Genomic DNA, 19,505 nt, shown 5'->3' with positions numbered 1-19,505 from the left:
CGTATTTCCTAGACTTTAAATTTCTCATATGCCTACAACAAATGAAGAAAGCCTCAATGTAAAACATCCACTGTAAATATATGGTCAAGTAGCAAGATACAAGAAGCATAACTACATAAAATAGGCCCTTACAATAATTTTTTATGTGACTTAATTAAGGAAATGCTTGTGCTGAATGCTGATTAATGCAAGCTTACTGAATTGTTGTTTAATGCAGGCTTACTGAATTGCTGATTAATGTATGCAGGCCACAAAACAAGTAAATAAATTAGTCATTGAATTGCTGCTTGAATTTGTTATGTGACTTAATTAAGGAAATACTTGTGCTGAATGCTGATTAATGCAGGCTTACCGGTATCATTGCATAGACGGGCACATAGTTCAACAGCATGTTTTCCATATCGGTGTCTTTAGTTGAGACCTGAAGCAACATAGTGAGTTATATGTCTAAAAAGGGAGTGAAGAGCATGCATATCTAGTTTAAAGGTTAAGTGACAAGGGAATAATCGTGTCGTTGAGCGACTACACCTAAGTCAAATTAATTTATAACGCTCTACCAACCTAATACGTGTATAGGGTAAATAGAGGGGTTAAACCACAGGGAGACATGCATAAACACCGCATTCACTACTTAAGACTTTAAGCTATCTCGGGACAAGAAGTATGAATAACTAAGAGATTAAACTAAGGATTAAGAATGATTAAAGACCAATATAACTAAACACCAAGGGAAGTGGGTAGATGTAGATGTCACTTGATCATGCAATAACACAGAAGCAAAGCAATGGTAAACTAAGCATGCAAGAATATCGAAATAAAGCTCGATCTGACCGCCTTCCGGGGTTAATCGATTTCTCCTAACATAGCCTCTATGCTTCCACATTAGAACCATATATTAGAAGGTGCAAACAAAGAATTATCGATAGTAATGAATCTCAACTAAGTCAACTTCCGTTACTTGTTAGTAAAGACTCATCTTTGATCAACTAACAATGTGCACTTGCAAGAAAGACCAAAGAATATCAAGCATACAAAGACTTTAATCACCATTAACATAACCCCCAACGTCATAAGCATGAATCAATTAACAACTACACCATCCCCACACCCTTGGCTAGGTGACTACTCACAAATCATATTGAAGACAATTTCAATCATCAAATCAATAAGCATCAACATGATCAATAAGCAAAGAAGGAAAATCAAAATAAGCAAACAAAACTAGATACAAAAGTAAAGAGAGAGAGTAAGGGATTGCTCATTCATTGAAGATGAAGATTTACAAAGGTTCAATCAAGCTCCTTCTTCAATATCCAAGTTCATCAATAGAAATCCACACTTTCTCTCTCTACTAATGAAGTTTCTCTCTCTAGATTAAGCTAAAAATGTAGAAAATTAAAACTAAGTTCATCCCCCCAAAACGTTCTAAAAAAAGGGACTTATATAGTCCGTACAGAGTCAGCTGACAAAAGGAGAGGTCCGACCGAACAAATGGGAAGGTTCGGCCGGACTACAGGGTAGGTTCGGCCGGACTACAGGGTAGGTTCGGCCGAACCATGGGTAGGTTCGGTCGAACCTCCCTGATCCTGGTCTGGTCGAACTCCTGCGGTTCGGCCACTCCTGCAAAACTGCCGATTTTCATCTTGCCCCTGCCTTGAAGTTCGGCTGAACCACTGAGCAGGTTCGGCCACACCTTGGTTTGGCCACACCATCAGGAGGTTCGGCCGAACCTCTTCTGAATCATGCTTCCTCTAGCTTCCTTTGAGCTTAGCTTCCTCCTCTTGAAAATCTCGATGGTTCCTACAAAGCATAAGCATGAAAAGCACAATAAGAGCAAAGCGGGAAGACTAAGAAAAGGGAGGATAAAGGAGAAAGAAAAGAGAAAGCAGAGCTAAGTAAAAATGCTTAGAAAGAGGGCCAAACAAGTGCAAACGAGGGGAGAATCCTTAGAGAAAAAGGATAAAAGAGTGGCATAAATGCCACTCATCAAAATCCCCCACACTTGCCTTTTGCTTGTCCTCAAGCAAGGAATACTAAAACAAAAAGACAACACACAACAAGCATAATATGACAAGGGTTAAGAAAATCAATCAAGTTTCACGATGGGAAATGCTCCAAATGGACTCTAACATAGGGACATGAATCAAATAATGCTTACTTTTCTCAACTCAAAGAGGGGGAACACGTTCTAAGATGCTCATGGTTGAGGGAGACAAACCTAAGCTAAGCGTAGAGAACCAATGATTTCATCCTCTTCCCTAGCTCCAACCAAGACGGTCCGCATTCTCTCCACTAGCTTCAAATCATCCCTAAGTTAGCTCCTCATGGTTCCTCGAGGGAACCGGAAAAAGAAATTTATTGTGGAGTCATAGGGTTATCCCGACATCTTAACTATGCACACTCTTTCCATAGGGTTGAAATCTACCTCCCTCCACCGTTCTTTGACCGCACTTCTCCAAGTCCAAGGTTCTTAACTTGGGTTGTAATGTCATGGCTAAGGGTTAAGGTTGGGAATTAATTTGAAAATTTTTGGTGGCAAATCCTAAGTGAAGCAAAAGAGTGGCCATCTCTCAAGAACCACCTAAGAATTGAACCTAAATTCAAATTACAACCTTCAATACAAGATTTCATAACATTACTTCATTTTTCTCATCATTTCCTCTTCCTTTTCCTTCCCCCTCTCTCTCTCTCTTTTTTTTTTTTTTTTTTTTTTTTTTGAACTTCATACGTTGCATCCTTCCTCACAAACTTTTTGAAAATATTTCCTTTCATGAACAACCTTCAAAATCTCACTTGAACCAATATTCACAACTTTCTTGCCCTGAAACCAACACTCTCGAATTCGAACCTCAAAAACCAATGCTTCACTAACTACAAGGGTTGGTAGAACATAGGCCGAAAGGTTTGTAATATGGCTAGATCAAGAAAGGGGAATGAGGCCCAAATTGGTTAGCAAGTGGGTGGATGTAAAAGTGAAAACCAAATTTATAACAAAACACAAAGAAAACAAAGAAAAATGAGAAGAAATGCCCTCTTCCTCCTTTAAAGTTGTTTGGTCACGATCTCGGGAGCTAAATACCAACACAAAGATTAAGACATGCATAGTTAAGGATCCAAAATGCCGCTCATAAGAGTGATGAAGGCTAGAACAAATGACGCTCACACGGGATAAAAATAAGCAAATACCAACCAAGGGAATCCTATTCACTACGGAGAGCAACACCATCTTACCACTTTCCCGTGAACTAAGGGGTTCAAACGTCATCAAGAGTTCTAAACCGGGCTACCTTAGCTTATAATGTATCTAATTCAACCTTAAGCATTCTTAAACCGTGTAAACCCTCATCAACTAGGAAGGTAAGCATTCAAAGCCATGTCATCAAAAAGGCACATGAATTCTTGAATCCAAATGAATGAGCAAATCCACATAAAAAATGTTTCAACTTGTCATAGTCATGCTCGTTACATAAAAGAGAACAAGAAAAACACACAAAAGGGAGGAAGAAATTAAAAAGGTTCATAATCGAGGCATGTAAATCAAATAAATCCCAATCGACATACAAGTGATCGTTGATATCAACATCAACGATCCCAGGTTCCTTGGAACCAAAATCAATCAACCTCGAACCATTCAACTCTTCCTAAACTAGACCTAAACTAAGCACTCAAAGAAAAAGAAAAAGAAAGAGAGGAAAGGTCTCACCGAATGCCGCTTGAAATATAAGACAAGGTAATATATCCAATTCTCACCAAGGGAGCTAGTGTTGCTCCTTAACGTCCTCCATCTCCGCTTCAAGCTTCAATAGAGGTGAGCCAAACAAAAGAAACTAAAAACAAAACAAGAAAAGGTTAGAAAACAAAGAAAAAGACTAAAGAAACAAACAAAAAGAAGAAAAATTAATAAAAAGCTATCTACAAAGTTTGGATTAAGGGGATTTGGAGTTTCGGGAAATTTGGATTTTTTTTTTTTTTTTTCTTTTCGGGAGCATCTCCACCTACAAAGACTCGGGGATCATCAAAGAAAATCATCAGAAATCAGCAAAAATAACCATAAAACATCATCATCATCACATCAATAATCATAAAACATCACCATCTCATCACATCACCATCACAACATCACCAACATCATCACCACCGCCACAACGCCACAACGCCACAACAATACCACAAAGCCACTATCCTCACTTTCCTCCTCATGTGCAAGCAACTACCCTACCACTCTACCTTCTTATGTACACTTCAACCAACCAAAAGGACATCCTCCCCCACGCTATTCCTTTGCTCGTCCCGAGCAAAAGTGACAAGTGAGAAGATCGGGGGGAAAGGGAAGATTTCCCACAGCATCACTGGTTATCATCTCCTCGCCCCCTAGGTTGAGGGGGGTTGTTAGGATCAAACCCGGGAGTGTCCATGAAAGGGTGGAAGGGTTGGTTAAAGTGCTCATAGGGCCACCCTTGGGCACCCCAACCACCATCAAAAGGAGCGGGGGTGGATGCGGAAGCCGGGTCATAAGCCGGATCACACCCACCCGGATGATAGGGGTCGTATGGGGGGGTGCCAACGCGTTGGGTAGGGTCGATGGGACCTTCCCAATAGGCGTAGCAAGGGGGGGTGGGGTGTTGAGGATCATAGGGTCCCCAATGATTGACCGGACCCTCTTGAGGAGGGTGGTAAGGGTAGTTCACATAGGGCGCGTGAATGCCCGCTTGCACAAGATTGTCATAATTTGTCCTCGCGTAGTACCCCCATTGCTCAATGGAAGCTTGATTGTCTCGACGAATATCATCGAGGGTACTACGAAGGGCATTGAAATCAAAAGGAGGAAAGGAAGAAGAAGAAGATGCCTCACCTCCCCCGCTAAGGGGGGGATTGATTTGCTCTTGATGGAGGACCGGTGGAGGTTGAGGAGCTCCACCCCGGGCTCTAGTTCGCCTCAGCTCATTGGGGATGATTTGCTGAGGGATCTTCCATTTGAGAGGAGCGGAGTGGTCCACCGTAGTGAGGTCGGGGTCCGGGAGGATACACCATTCGATCTCCCTATCGACCAGGAGGATAAAACGGCGCTTGCTAGTAGTGAAATTGAGGAAGCGGCTGTGACGGAGGGCGCTTATGGATAGAGCATAGGGAGGGAACTCGTCGGTGAGCTCTTCTCGGTTTTGGTGCACGGGTGGGAGCAATTCAATTTGGTCCTTGTATGCTCCACCCTTCAAAGAGGGAGCAATGATAGTAATCATGCCACCCATAAATATCTCATCACCTAGACGGTTGTCCCTAGTATCCAAGAGTCGTTGGATAAAGGTGGAGGAACATTGAAATTTTAGCCGTTGAGGATTGTCGGCCAAGAATAGGCAAGCGACCTCGTCTTTTACCATGGAGCCGAGGTTGGCTTTGAAGAACACGGCGTATTGTAGAAGCCGTACAAAATACCTCAAGGCTAAATGGATGATGTTGTTGACCTTTGAGGTATTAGTTTGGAACCTATCCTTGTTTGTGATGCTCCTCCACCACTCTTGCTCGTTGTAAGGAATGCGATGGGAGGAGGTCATTTCAGACGGGTGATCAAGGCCAGTGGCGTGCCAAAAGAAGATCTCATTTAGATCACTCTCCGTTAGAGAGTGATCCTCGTTGAACATCCTGAAGTGTATAATGAGTTGAGGATCCTCATCGACATCTTCCGGCTCAAAAACTTCCTTGCGGAGGGAGGCAAGGAATTCCAAGGTCACACGCTCGTAAGTGTGAGCGTGGAGGTGGATGAAGTCGCCCCAACCAAAGTTTTGAGCCAACCTAGTCACCTCATCCAATATTCCCAGCTTCCTCAAAGTTTGAGGGCAAAAGAACCTTGTGGACCTAATCGGACGCTTGATGAGTGATGCATATATAGGCCAAAATTGCTCGTCCGGAGCAATAATGCCATGATCGTTGATGCCGGGAGGAGGTGGGAATTGCGTTGCTGAGGATTCTCCCACCCTCTTCCTCTTTGACTTTCCTTTTCCCTTGCCGAACATCGTGGTTCTACAAATTCACCAAGAGCATATCATTAGAACAAATTGATAGGAAATGACATAAGAAGCCAAGTACTTAACCAAGGTAAAAGTGTATGCTTGAGAGTATACAATTCAAGGCACGCATGAATACATTTTGACCAAGGTTTGAATAAGGATTCCTATGTCATTCCTAAATTAGTCCTAACAAGGTCTAAGGGAAATTTGGCATGATGTCCCCTTATTTTCATGATATCCAATCATCAAACCATCAAAATCAAGCCAAAACCATGAATAACAATCTCCAATAACATCCAACTCATGCGTTTCTCAATCATAAAATGGTAACATGAATACCCTAGTATGAAATCAACACTCAATTACATTGAGATCAAAATAAAACCAAGATAAACATGCATAATCATCATAAGAACATGTTCTACTATGAACAACCAATCAATTGCAACAAGTCAATCCAAAGAACCACATGAAATAAACAAGTCATTACTAATAATTTCAAGAATACCATAATTCACACTTAAATATGTAAAACATGGTAAAACTATAAGAAATTAAAGAAATAAACTTGCAAAAGCTAGAACAAACATACCACAATTGATTGGAAGGAAGTAAAAACCCAAAAACACCGAAGCACTTAAACCCTTGAAATTGGGGAAAATGGAAAGATGGGTTTGTTTGGTAGGAATTTTTGGTAGAGATTGCAAAAGTTGAGTGAAGGATGGAAAATAAGTGAGAAAGGATGAAGATTGGAGTGATTTTGATGGAGATTTGAGGTTGTAAGGGGAGGTGCAATGGAGGTTTAGAGTGAGAAGGAGAAGAATGGGGTAGGTGACAAATATGGAAGTGATATTCACGAAAATGCAGCAAAATAGAAAACATGGCAGCATTTTTTTTTCGATTCTGAAGATAGGTTCGGCCGAACCGAGGGTATGTTCGGTCGAACCACAGTAACAGTTCGGCCGAACTCCCCTTTGGTTCGGTCGAACCATTGCCAAAACTCTACATTTTAAAATCCGGGCAGAAAGTTCCAGCAAAATCGCAAAAAGAGAGGAGTGACCGAACCCAGAGAAGTTCGGCCGCACTACGAATTAAGTTCGGTCGAACCATACTTGGGTTCGGTCGAACCTATGCTGGAACTGCAAATTTTCAGATTCTGGCAGAAAGTTGCTGGAAATTTCTAAAAATTAAGGAGTGACCGAACCAGGGAAGTTCGGCCGCACTATAGTATAAGTTCGGTCGAACCTCCCATGGGTTCGGTCGAACCTTCTGCCAGAAGTCAATATTTTTGTTTTTGGCAGAATGTTGCCATAAATCCTTGAAATTGCTACAGTGGCCGAACATGAAGTGGTTCGGCCAAACTTCCATAAAGAATCACGCAAGTAAAAATAGTCCTCTAACACACATCTAAACACATTACAATCATGCTGGATGCAAAGTATATCTAAAGCCCAAGCACAATCAAAACCCAAAAATCCAAACAATCCAAAGTCGTAGATGGAAAAATAGAAGCAACATTAAAAGAAAAAGTATAAAAGGGTTAGAAACTCGGGTTGCCTCCCGGAAGCGCATTTGGTTAACGTCGTTAGCTCGACGTTCCTTGAGTTGATCAAGGAGGGTCGAATTGACGATGCACATCAAGAAGTGTCACAGAAACTGGTTCATCACTTGGGAATCCTTCATGATAGGGCTTGAGACGGTGACCGTTGACTTTGAAAGGGGAGTGGCCGTCTTGGGAAATTTCGTAGGCTCCATAAGGAAACACTTCCGTGACAATGTACGGCCCACTCCATCTTGACCTAAGTTTGCCCGAGAAAAGCTTCAAGCGGGAGTTGAATAGGAGGACTTTTTGGCCTTTGACGAATTCCTTCTTGACAATTTGAGCATCGTGACAAGCCTTAGTCCGCGCCTTATACATGCTTGCGCTATCGTAGGCATTCATCCTCAACTCCTCTAACTCATGTAGCTCTAGAAGCCTTTGCTCACCCGCACTATGGAGATCAAAGTTGATTTGCTTGATTGCCCAATGCGTTCGATGCTCCATCTCCACGGGCAAATGACAATTTTTCCCATAGACAAGCTTGTAGGGAGTGGTCCCTATTGGAGTTTTGAAGGCGGTCCTATAAGCCCATAGTGAATCAATAAGTTTGGAGGACCAATCCTTCCTTGTCCTAGCAACCGTCTTCTCCAAAATCACCTTGAGCTCTCTATTGGTGACCTCCGCTTGGCCACTCGTTTGAGGGTGGTATGCAAGCCCTCGCTTGTGAGAAACCCCATATTTATCAAGTAGTCGAACGAAGGTGTGGTGCTTGAAATGCGATCCCCCATCACTAATTATTGCTCTTGGGACACCAAATCTCGGGAAGATCACCTTTTTGAAAAGGTTGACCACCACCTTAGAGTCATTCGTTGGAGAAGCCACGGCCTCCGCCCACTTAGACACATAGTCAACGGCGACCAAAATATACTTGTTCCCATGTGAAGAAATGAAAGGGCCCATAAAGTTTATAGCCCACACATCAAAAACTTCAAGCTCAAGGATGGGATTTTGCGGCATTTCATCCCTTCTAGAAATATTCCCCATCCGTTGACATCTATCACAAGTTTTGACAAATATCCACGCATCCTTAAATAGAGAAGGCCAAAAGAGCATAGATTGAAGGACCTTTGAGGCGGTCTTTTGAGCACTCATATGCCCACCACAAGGAGAAGAGTGGCACATATGGAGAACACTTTGAACCTCGTCGTTGGGGACGCATCTCCTCAACAAACCATCGACCCCTCTTTTCAATAAAATGGGATCATCCCAAATGTATCTCTTGGCCTCGTGCTTGAGTTTTCGACGTTGTTGTGAAGTGAAATCTGGTGGTATGGCACTACAAGCTAAGTAATTCACAATATCCGCATACCAAGGCTCCGATTTCACTTCAAGGACATAAAGCACATCATCTCTTAGAGCGTCCTCTATTGGCAAGCCGTCATCTTCAAACCTTGCACCGCCCAACCTTGAGAGGTGATCCGCCACCACATTCTCGGCTCCCTTCTTGTCTCTCATCTCATAATCGAAGTCTTGGAGGACTAAAACCCATCTCAACAACCTTGGTTTAGCTTCCTTCTTCCCTATCAAATATTTGAGAGCCGAGTGGTCGGTATACACAATTGTCTTAGAACCAATGAGGTAGGTTCTAAACTTCTCGAATGAATGGATAACCGCTAGGAACTCCTTCTCGGTAGTTGTATAGTTTCGTTGGGCATCATTGAGAGTTTTAGACAAGTAATGTATGACATGAAGTTTCCCATTCTTTCGTTGTCCAAGAACCGATCCAATGGCCTCGTCGCTTGCATCGCACATGAGCTCGAATGAAAGAGACCAATTCGGGCCTTGGACAATAGGAGCGGTGCAAAGGGCTTCTTTCAACCTACAAAAGGACTTATGACAAGCATCATCAAACACAAACTCCTTATCTTGTTGCAATAGGGATGTGAGAGGCTTAGTGATCATTGAAAAATCTTTAATAAAGCGCCGATAGAACCCGGCATGGCCAAGAAAAGACCTCACTTCCCTCACATTGGTGGGGGGAGGAAGTTTTTCGATTACCTCAACCTTGGCTCTATCAACCTCAATGCCGGCATGGGAAATTTTGTGCCCAAGAACAATCCCACTTTCGACCATAAAGTGGCACTTTTCCCAATTCAACACGAGGTTAGCCCTCTCACACCTTTCTAAGCAACGAGATAAATTAGATAGACAATCTTCATAGGTGGCTCCTCCAACGGAGAAGTCATCCATGAAGACTTCTATCTCATCCTCAATCATATCACTAAAAATGGACATCATGCAACGTTGGAATGTTGCGGGGGCATTACAAAGCCCGAAAGGCATCCTACGATAGGCATAAGTACCGTAGGGGCATGTGAAAGTTGTCTTCTCTTGATCCTTAGGGTCAATTGGGATTTGGAAAAATCCCGAGTAACCATCAAGGAAACAATAGAAGGAATGCTTTGTAAGCCTTTCCAACATTTGATCAATGAACGGTAGTGGAAAATGATCTTTGCATGTACTTGTGTTAAGTTGGCGATAGTCAATACACATGCGCCAACCGGTAACAAGTCTAGTGGGTACTAGTTGATCATGATCATTTTTCACTACCGTCATGCCCCCTTTCTTAGGCACAACTTGCACGGGAGATACCCAATCACTATGAGCAATTGGGTAAATAATTCCCGCATCAAGAAGCTTAGCCACTTCTTTCCGTACAACCTCTTGCATGGAAGGGTTAAGCTTTCTTTGCCTTTGCCTGACGGGTTTGGCGTCTCCCTCTAGATCAATTTTGTGCATACATAAAGATGGACTTATACCCTTGATATCATCAATAGTATAACCCAAAGCTTTTTTGTGATTTCTCAAAACATTGATCAAGAGGGAGGTTTGCTCCTCCGTTAGATTAGAATTTACAATCACGGGGAAAGACTCGTTGGGACCAAGAAATGCATACCTCAAGCCCAAAGGTAGAGGTTTCAAGTCTACCTTTGGTGCTCCCTTACCATTGGGACTCTCTTCTCTTTCTTCAACTTGAAAGAGGTCGTGAATGTAAGGAGCCTCTTCTTCCATGCTCGCGCCTTTGCACTCCTTGCTTTCCTCAAGCAAATCCTCATAGAATTGTATGTCTTCTTTGTGAGTACCTATCTTTGATTCATTCAACAACACACTTTCAAGGGGATCATTAGTGGCATGCAAGTGGGAGCGAGAAAATTCATCAAGAACCGTATCAAGAATATCTACCCTAAAGCATTCACCACTTGAGGAGGGTTGTTGCATGACATTGTTCAAATCAAACTCAATAGAATCATTGTCAATTTTCAAGGATATCTTCCCCTCCTTCACATCGATGATAGCTCTAGAAGTGGCTAGAAATGGCCTACCCAAAATTATAGGAATCCTCTCATCCTCATCCATTTCTAGCACATAGAAATCCACGGGGAATGTGAACTTTCCTACCCTAAGGGGAATGTCCTCAACTTTGCCCATGGGGAACTTAACGGAACGGTCCGCTAGTTGGAGAGTAATGTTAGTGGGAGAGAGGGTTCCTACACTAAGCTTTTGGTAGACGGAATAGGGCATGAGACTCACACTTGCTCCTAAATCACACAAGGCTTTATCAAATTCAATGCCATTGATAGAGCAAGGGATAGAAAAGTTACCCGGATCTTTCAATTTGGTAGGTAGTTTGTTGGAAAGAATTGCACTACAATTGGCGGTTAAACTCACCGTCTCACACTCCCTTCTTCCACTCAAAAGATCTTTCAAAAATTTGGAATAGTGGGGCATTTGCTTCATAGCATCAACAAAAGGGACGGAGATATGCAAATTCTTAATGACTTCCAAAAACTTCCCAAATTGGGCATCAAGTTTAGCTCTCACAAATCGTTGTGGAAAGGGTAGCTTCTCCTCTCTAGGTTGGCGATTTAGGGGCAAGGGGGTGGCTTCTTTTTCCTTGAGCACCTCAACATGTTTTTCTTTTTCAACACTCAATGGCTCATTGGGTTTTTCACCCTCATTCTCTAACTCCGCCTCTTCTTGGGGTTCTTCCTCAATTAAAGGGTCACTCCCTACTACTTTCCCACTCCTTGTTGTCATGGCATACAAAGGTTTTGGGTTGACTCCTTGACTTGGGATGTGAGAAGAAGAAGGAGAAGAAGAAGAAGGGGATGAATTAGATGCAAGTTGAGCAATTTGAGTCTCAAGCATTTTCATATGAGCATTGGTTCGTTTTTGAGCCTCTTCATGTTTCTTTTGATCCTCCTCACGCATTTTTAAAAGAGCATCTAATTTAGCCATCACGGGATCTATTGGAGGGGCTTCAATTTGAAGAGGTTGTTGAGGTGGAGGAAGTTGGGGTTGATGGAAACCCGGGGGCCTATTAGTTTGGGCATAGTTAGGAACAAATTGGCCCCTATTGCCTCCCGTGCCTTGGTTAGGAACATTACCTTGTTGATTATTTCCCATGTTACCGTGGTCACCAAAATTTTGATTTTGATGGTCATGGTATCGGGAATTAGGTTGTTGGTTTTGATTACCATATCCTCTTTGGTTAGAGTAGCCCCTTCCATTGAAATTGGAAGGGCCTCCCCCACCATGATATTGGTTATCATAACCACCACCATTTTGGTTCCAACTACGGTTTCCACCTTGATTCCAATTCCCCATTTGATTGGAGTTTGGCCTCAAGTTTCCTACATTTCCCATTCTAGGAGCAAAATTCATAGCATTGACATTTTCCATATTATTATCATGTTCATGGGAAGGGGGTTGAACTTCACAAGCATAGACACATTGAGAGGTATCATGATCATAGGTTTCACAATCAGAACAAAACATGCACCCTTGGGGCATTGTATTGTAAGAAGAGGGGGAGGAAGTATCCATACCATTGCCTCCCTTGGTTGAAGGGGAGATATTACCATGAGGGTTGGGCCTTTCTTTCATCAATTCATCCATTTGCTTGGTCATTTTGGAGATTTGGGTAGAAAGGTTGTTGATTGCGTTGGCTTGCTCCAATGCATAAACGCCCTTGCTAGAAGTAGCATCCCTTTCTCCTTCGTACCAATCATCATAGTGCTTTGCGGCTTCCTCTATAATACACTCCACTTCATGCTCTCCTTTGTTCATAATTGGACCACCGGCCGCGGCGTCTAGGCTTGTTCTTCCTTGAGGTGTGAGACCTCCATAGAAAGTGTGAATGAGTTGATACTTGGGTATCCCATGGTGTGGGCATTGACGTTGAAGCTCTTTGTATCGTTCCCATGCCGCACTTAGAGACTCACCACTCTTTTGGCGAAAACCTTGAATCAAAGACCGAGCCTCGGCGGTCTTCCTATGGTTATAAAACCTCCTCAAGAAAGCCGTAGTCACTTGGTCCCATGTCGTGAGAGAATTAGGGGGCACCTCCTTCTCTAGCCATTCTAGACCTCTCCCAATTAGCGAAAATGGAAACATTTTGAGGCGAATATATTCTTGAGTCACTCCATTGGCCTTTATTGTGTCACAATATTTCTCAAACTCTTTTAGGTGCTCATGAGGACTCTCAAACTTTCCACCCGAGAATTGTTTCCTCTCAATCAAGGCAATCAAATTAGGCTTGATCTCGAAATTGTTGGCTTGAGTAGTAGGAGTTAGGATCCCACTTTGCGCTCTAAAAGCTTCGGGGGCCCCAAGACGACTCAAAGGCGTATTCTCTCCCATTTTAGAACCTTCTTTACTTTCAAACTTATAGGCTGAGAAAGGGTTGATTTCTGAATTCGAAGATGATTTAGGGCTATCTAATTCTTCACTTGAGGGTGAAGAGGGTGGAGTATCTTCTAATTCTCTTACTCCTCTCGTTGGAGTGCGGGAATTTCTACTCCTTGCTCTTGCTTCTCTTCGAAGTAGGGACAAAGACCTCTCTAGCTCTGGATCGATGGGAATTAAAGATCTTGAGCGGGTTCGTCCTCTGTTCATACAACAAAGCTAAGAAGAACGTAAGCACTGACAAGTAACAAAAGTAGCGAACACTAACAAATAAAGGTGAGATAGTCTTAAACAAGCAATGAAATAGCAATGGAAACCGTCATCCCCGGCAACGGCGCCAATTTGACAAGGGAATAATCGTGTCGTTGAGCGACTACACCTAAGTCAAATTAATTTATAACGCTCTACCAACCTAATACGTGTATAGGGTAAATAGAGGGGTCGAACCACAGGGAGACATGCATAAACACCGTATTCACTACTTAAGACTTTAAGCTATCTCGGGACAAGAAGTATGAATAACTAAGAGATTAAACTAAGGATTAAGAATGATTAAAGACCAATATAACTAAACACCAAGGGAAGTGGGTAGATGTAGATGTCACTTGATCATGCAATAACACAGAAGCAAAGCAATGGTAAACTAAGCATGCAAGAATATCGAAATAAAGCTCGATCTGACCGCCTTCCGGGGTTAATCGATTTCTCCTAACATAGCCTCTATGCTTCCACATTAGAACCATATATTAGAAGGTGCAAACAAAGAATTATCGATAGTAATGAATCTCAACTAAGTCAACTTCCGTTACTTGTTAGTAAAGACTCATCTTTGATCAACTAACAATGTGCACTTGCTAGAAAGACCAAAGAATATCAAGCATACAAAGACTTTAATCACCATTAACATAACCCCCAACGTCATAAGCATGAATCAATTAACAACTACACCATCCACACACCCTTGGCTAGGTGACTACTCACAAATCATATTGAAGACAATTTCAATCATCAAATCAATAAGCATCAACATGATCAATAAGCAAAGAAGGAAAATCAAAATAAGCAAACAAAACTAGATACAAAAGTAAAGAGAGAGAGTAAGGGATTGCTCATTCATTGAAGATGAAGATTTACAAAGGTTCAATCAAGCTCCTTCTTCAATATCCAAGTTCATCAATAGAAATCCACACTTTCTCTCTCTACTAATGAAGTTTCTCTCTCTAGATTAAGCTAAAAATGTAGAAAATTAAAACTAAGTTCATCCCCCCAAAACGTTCTAAAAAAAGGGACTTATATAGTCCGTACAGAAACAGCTGACAAAAGGAGAGGTCCGACCGAACAAATGGGAAGGTTCGGCCGGACTACAGGGTAGGTTCGGCCGGACTACAGGGTAGGTTCGGCCGAACCATGGGTAGGTTCGGTCGAACCTCCCTGATCCTGGTCTGGTCGAACTCCTGCGGTTCGGCCACTCCTGCAAAACTGCCGATTTTCATCTTGCCCCTGCCTTGAAGTTCGGCTGAACCACTGAGCAGGTTCGGCCACACCTTGGTTTGGCCACACCATCAGGAGGTTCGGCCGAACCTCTTCTGAATCATGCTTCCTCTAGCTTCCTTTGAGCTTAGCTTCCTCCTCTTGAAAATCTCGATGGTTCCTACAAAGCATAAGCATGAAAAGCACAATAAGAGCAAAGCGAGAAGACTAAGAAAAGGGAGGATAAAGGAGAAAGAAAAGAGAAAGCAGAGCTAAGTAAAAATGCTTAGAAAGAGGGCCAAACAAGTGCAAACGAGGGGAGAATCCTTAGAGAAAAAGGATAAAAGAGTGGCATAAATGTCACTCATCATTAAGTAATGAAGAATTACTGTAATTTAAATTCATCTAAACTGTAAGCAAATCCCAACTTTCGAGTTAAAAAAATACAAAACAAAGAAAACAGTATGATTTTAAACCTGTAAGATTCTGAACTCTGAATTATTGTAATTTGAATTCATCTAAATAGGTAGCAGTAGGGCATAAGTAGGCACTTCTTACCTTCAGCTACTCATGAGTTTCTTGAGAATCCTCCTAAGCATAAGTTTAGATGATACAAGTTCTATGACGAGTCATTATGAATACAATGAGATCGCAGAGAATCTGCTAGAAAACTTTCAAGCGGTCTAGTAATTCAAGCTACTCAATCGTCTGGTCAGAATTGTGAGGATAGGAAAGCAAGATCAATTTCAGACCATAAGGTTTGAAAAATGTTGCTATACCTTCAAGAAGTGCCTTATGGAGCTTCTTTATAGCGTGTATCAGCAAGCACACAGCAAGCACATTGCAGCTCGGGGGTAGGCAGGTTCAAGGTAGTTACTCAAGCAATATTTCCTACTTGAGGTGTATCATCTCTACAGATCCAAAGCATCAGACTGCCTTAGAACTGTAAATTGCAGAATTTTATGAGCCCATCAGGCAAGAATATAGCTCAGCTACTCAAAGTTTGCTAACTAAAATTTGCAGGATGCTCATAACGGCTGTTATGCCTAAATTACATACAATGTTGAGCATGGAGAGGATAGATGAAAGTGCAAAGAGCTGTCTGACAATATTCTGTGAAAAAAGTTCAAAGTCAAGCTCCTCCATGCAACAAATCGTCGATTGAGGAGGCATTGAGCTCAGTACAGAACATCTAACAACAGTTGCTGTAGCAGCCTAGTAGAGGCAAGATTGCAATCACGTCAAGGAATTATCTTGAATCAAGAGCCATTTTTAGTCAAGAAATTGAATTTAAAAGAGCAAAAGGTCATTTGAAAAAGGATAATAAGATATCTCGAGAAAGAGCAACAATTCAATTTATCAACAAGTCCACAACGAAGCAAGTAAGACTTCAAGTGGAAGAAATCAGAACAAGAATCTTAAAGCTCCTCAAGGTTGCCTGAAGAATTAGCAACACTTACAAGCCTTCGGTTATCAAAGGAGAAATACTCAGAGTACAACAAAGTGGGAAAGAGACAGAATTTTCAGTTGAAAAATTCGAAATTTTTGCCTGAGAAATCAAACTCTTCAGCAAAAAAGTCAGAAACTGTCAGCGGAAAAATTCAAGGTTTTCAGTAGAAAATTCAACATTTCTGCAAAATAGCAAGATTTTCAAGAACAAAAAACAATATCCTTGCAAAGATTCAGCAGAGAAAATCAGCATTTCCAACAAAGAAAAAAGAATTTCAGCGAGTTTGTAAGTTGTCCAGAAGAATTTCATCACCTGTTTCAAGCGCATGTCATAGGACAGCAGTTATAAAAACTCACTGCTATCTAGCATAAGGGATATATACCCAAAAATTCCAAAATCAGACATGGATGTTGTAAAAATATTAGTTAACTCACAAAATCCCCAAGATCTTTTAATATTTGTGTCTACTTGAGATATATACCATATATCTAGTGAGAATAATAATACTTACAAAGTTGCAATTATCTAATTTTAGTTACCAACATGATTTCACTCAAAGTAAATTTTGTCAAACTAATTCTTATTCTAAAGTCCAATTTAACAAATACTTTGCAATAATAAAAACCCAAGAATTGTTTCAAAAAGAAAAAAAAAACCAAGAATTCAATATATTTTTACCTAAGTTGTTGTTCCTGACTACAGTCTGCGACTGCACGCCCGCTGGTGACTTCCTGCTTGTGGCGGCTAGCTGCATCTAGTGGCTGTCGGCTTGCTGCTTCCTACTAGTGGCTGATAGCTGCAGGCTTCTAGATGCAGGCTGCCAGCTGCTAACGGCTCTGACTGCCTGCTGGTAGGGCTAGCAGCTGCCTGCTGCTGCGGCTGTCTGGCAGCTAAGAAATTCTTAATATCTCCTCCAACATTTGTAAGCTTATCAAATCACATTGATGTATTCTACAAAACTCATATATATCACAACCACAAATATATTACCAAAATAACAATAATGCAAAATAAAACTAAATAATAGATTATTAAAATAAGACTAGTTTCTTATGGTTTTTCATACTCACCCGCTGCTATTTTCAGGTTGCACCAAGATATTATTAGAAGATGGCAACAAACTATCTATATTTAATTCTTTATTCTTTTCAATCTACACCAACAAATTAAAAGTTGATACGGAGTATTAATTTAATCGAAATCAAAATCAAATTTGATGCTATTTTGGGGTTAATCTATTAGGAATAGATGAGCGAAATTCTGAGAGTTGGAATAACATAGGGGCAATTTGGTTTTGTTTGTTCGATTTTGTGGGAAAAATTAGTTGGGGTTTTTTATTTTGTGGGAAGAATTAGTTGAATTTGGTTCTGTTTGTTCTACTTTGAAGGAAGAACTAAGTCTCTAACGAATTAGTTGGGGGTTAATTAGTTAACTTTGTGATTTTTTTCTTCAATGATTAGTGATGTAATAATAATAATAACAATAATATAATAATAATAATAATAATAATAATAATAATAATAATAATAATAATAATAATAATAATAATAATAATAATAATAATAATAATATGAATAAATGATACTATATCATTATAGCATACTCATTTTTTAACAAAATTATTATATACTAGCTCATAATAAACTTAGGGTCTGTTCTCTTCAGATTATTTTTAGTTCAGTTCAGTTCTAATAAGTTCCATTCAGTTCAGTTCAGTTCAGTTCAGTTCAGTTCTTAATTTCCTTCTCTCATAAAATATTCAGTTCAGTTCAGCTTCAATAAGTTTAGTTCAGTTCGGTTCAGCTCAGTTCAGTCAATCAAAACAAACTCTTAGATTTTAGACTTAATTATTATTATTATTATTATTATTATTATTATTATTATTATTATTATTATTATTATTATTATTATTATTATTATTATTATTATTATTATTATTATTATTATTATTATTATTATTATTATTATTATTATTATTATTATTATTATTATTGAAACAAGACTTAATTATTACTAATGAGTAACTTATTTATCAATTTAGATTATAATCTATGGTTCGTCAAAAATCTATTATACTCCTTAATGTGTAATTACATACTTTTTCCGTTTCTATTAATTTGACACGTTCAATTTAGGCACACATATTAAGGAGATGAGAGAGAATGCATGATAAAGCAAGTGAAGACACTGATAAATTAACGGTATGAAACTTACTCAAAATAGAATAAAAGTATAAAACTATTTGACTTTCACATTTTTATATAACTTGTTAACATAATAAAACAATTAATTTGATTGAATTTCACATTTGTATAAAACTTAATGGTAAAACTCACTACGTAACTTTGTTTCTTTTTACTCTATATAGTAACTTGACTTTCACAATTGTGTTAAAAAGATTGTCATAATGGTCAAGGTTACCCTTTTGAACCACCTCGATTTGGATCTGATCAATTTTGAGTCGAGACAATAACTATCGGGTCCATGTCAAATTTGGAAAAAGCCATCAATTTTGTATTAGTTAATGGTCAAATTTGAGTATTAGCTTAGGTTTAAACGAGTTTGAGTGGGTCTATTTCGTATCAGTTGACTTTGGTCTCCTTGATTACATTTTTGTTGATTTCGATTCAATATTACATTTATATAAAGTCAAATATTATTACAAACAAGACTCTATTATGTTCACCTTTATTCCATTTATTTTACAAAAAATAATCTCACATAAGCTTAGATAAAATTAATCATGATTTAGAACACGTAAAATAGTTTAGTAGGGTAACTTTTTGCCAATTTTTAATGTAAATAGCCAATAAAATAAGTTTTATAAGGATATTATAGTAGCTTTTACTTACAAACCTTTTCTTTATTGGGATACTTTTATGCATATTGTGGTAACTTTTATTCATTATAGGGGTAATTTCTGATCACTTTTGGCTATCTTTATAATGGATGTACAATAATTATTGTACACCCGGTTTTTTTTTAAAAAAAGACGTTTGTGTGTATATATTAGGAGTAATATTGTACACCCGTTTTTTTTTTTTAAGTTAGGGTTTGTTCTCATTGACTGAATTGAACTGAACTGAACTGAACTTATTAGAGCTGAACTGAACTAAACTGAAATGAATATTTTATAAGAGAATGAAATTAGGAGCTGAACTGAACTTATTAGAGCTGAACTGAACTGGAAATAATCGTATGAGAACAGACCCTAACTAGTAATCATTTAGGACAATATTAATACGGATATACAATATTTATTGTACACCTATTTTTTATTCGTTAAAATAAATAG

The 19,505-nt window shown here is 39.8% G+C and overlaps 1 long non-coding RNA gene and 1 other non-coding gene across 2 annotated transcripts; one reads left to right on the top strand and one right to left on the bottom strand.

Moving 5' to 3' along the window:
- Positions 1 to 141: 141 nt before the first annotated feature.
- On the bottom strand, positions 142 to 17,617 carry LOC145559727 (uncharacterized). The gene is made up of 4 exons (XR_014092904.1): positions 17,281 to 17,617; positions 16,889 to 17,161; positions 353 to 421; positions 142 to 230 (listed from the first exon to the last, which is right to left on the bottom strand). It is a non-coding gene; the product is annotated as an uncharacterized LOC145559727 (long non-coding RNA).
- LOC145561109 (small nucleolar RNA R71) lies at positions 12,761 to 12,866 on the top strand. The gene has a single exon (XR_014093690.1). It is a non-coding gene; the product is annotated as a small nucleolar RNA R71 (small nucleolar RNA).
- Positions 17,618 to 19,505: the final 1,888 nt, after the last annotated feature.

This window comes from Chenopodium album, chromosome 9 (assembly GCF_948465745.1).
Source record: "Chenopodium album chromosome 9, dcCheAlbu1.1, whole genome shotgun sequence".
Classification (NCBI taxonomy): domain Eukaryota; kingdom Viridiplantae; phylum Streptophyta; class Magnoliopsida; order Caryophyllales; family Amaranthaceae; genus Chenopodium; species Chenopodium album.
This window is presented reverse-complemented; position numbering and strand designations above follow the sequence as displayed.